Raw genomic sequence first — 1,803 nt, forward strand, 5'->3', positions numbered from 1 at the left:
ACAGGCCACTTTCCACTCATTTGGAAATCATCCTACATCATCCCTCTTAAAAAAATTCCAAATCCGTTAACTTCATCCGACACTCGCCCTATCACAAATCCCCCTCATCTCGCCAAGATCATTGATTCCCTTGTTACTCAACAAATCACCACATATCTAGAAGAAAATAGTCTATTACACCCGAGACAATGCGGATTCCGTAGATTCCATAGCACCCAAACTGCATTACTACATCTTATGGACGATATACGTTCGGGCATCGATCGTGGGGAAGTCACTATTCTGGTTCTGTTCGATTTTTCAAAAGCCTTTGATTCTCTAAGCCATTCTATAATTTTATCTTGTCTCCGAAATATTGGCTTTGAGGAACCAACGTTGAGATGGTTACATTCATTTCTAACAAATCGCTCACACGCCATTATTGGCCTAGATAGCTCAACATCTGACCCAGAATATATCACATCTGGTGTACCCCAAGGCTCGAGCCTTGGACCAATAATATTTATTATAGTAATAAATACCTTATTTTCGAGACTTCGTTATTGCCATAACACAACCATAATTTTTGCAGACGACACCCAATTCTATCTATCGACACCAATAAGTTGTTTAAGTCGATAGCCTGCGATATCGAGGAATTGGTGGGATGGGCCCATGATTATGGGCTTACTTTAAACACTCGCAAAAGTTGGTGAGATGGGCCCACGATTATGGGCTTACTTTAAACACTCGCAAAACGCAGGCCATCATCCTGGGGTCATCTCAGAATCTTGCGAACATCAAAAATCTTACCATTCCTCAAATCATAGTTGGATCCGATGTAATACCATATTCACACGAAGTAAAAGATCTGGGTGTTATAATTACATCGGACCTAACATGGAATCGACACGTAAATTCCATCTCATCTAAAGTACACAATGTTCTGTATAGGCTAAAATTTCGCGGTGCCTTTCTTTCATCACATACCAAGCTCGCTCTCGTAAATGCATTAGTTATTCCACACCTCGATTACGCATCTTTAGTTATTGCCGATTCATCTACTTATCTCAATACCAAATTGCAACGCTTGCAAAACGCTGCCCTGAGATACGTGTATCGTTTGCGACGCGATGACAGACTTAAACCTTACCGAAAGAAAGCCAACTGGCTAACCATTGTGTCTAGGCGACAGTATTTTCTTGGTTGCCTTACTCACCAAATCATAACTACCTCCAAACCGTCCTACCTTGCTGACAGATTTATTCCAATAGACCATTCCATTCGCCGTTCTTCCCGCTCACAATCCTCTCGCTTCATGCTTCCGACTCCTCGTACTAACATTTTTGCTCGCTCTTTTTGGATCACAGCCCTACAATTCTGGAACACTCTACCACGTCATCTCCAAATACTCACCTCCCCCTCATCTTTTCGCACAAATCTCTTCTCGCATCTGTTCAGGGCAGACTAACTTAGGACTATACACCTTTGATTTTGATTTTGATTTTGTATAAACAACAAAAATTCGTATCTACATGCGAGTATCTTCTTATTATCAAATTGTTTTTTTTTTATTTTTTTTATTTTTTAGGCTAAGCTTAGGTTTAAGATCGTATACTTTTACAACTTAACCTTTTACAAATATCTATATTGCGTTTACCACCACTTTGTAGAGACAACTTAAACTGTATGAGTATATCCCGACCGAATTATTGTAACGGCAGGATATCGATTATATTTGTCTACGGCCCATAGTGGCCAGGGCATTAAATAAATCTGATTTCAATCAATCAATCAATCAATCAATCAATCAATCAATCAATC

This window comes from Trachymyrmex cornetzi, unplaced genomic scaffold (assembly GCF_001594075.2).
Source record: "Trachymyrmex cornetzi isolate Tcor2-1 unplaced genomic scaffold, Tcor1.1 scaffold290, whole genome shotgun sequence".
Classification (NCBI taxonomy): Eukaryota; Metazoa; Arthropoda; class Insecta; order Hymenoptera; family Formicidae; genus Trachymyrmex; species Trachymyrmex cornetzi.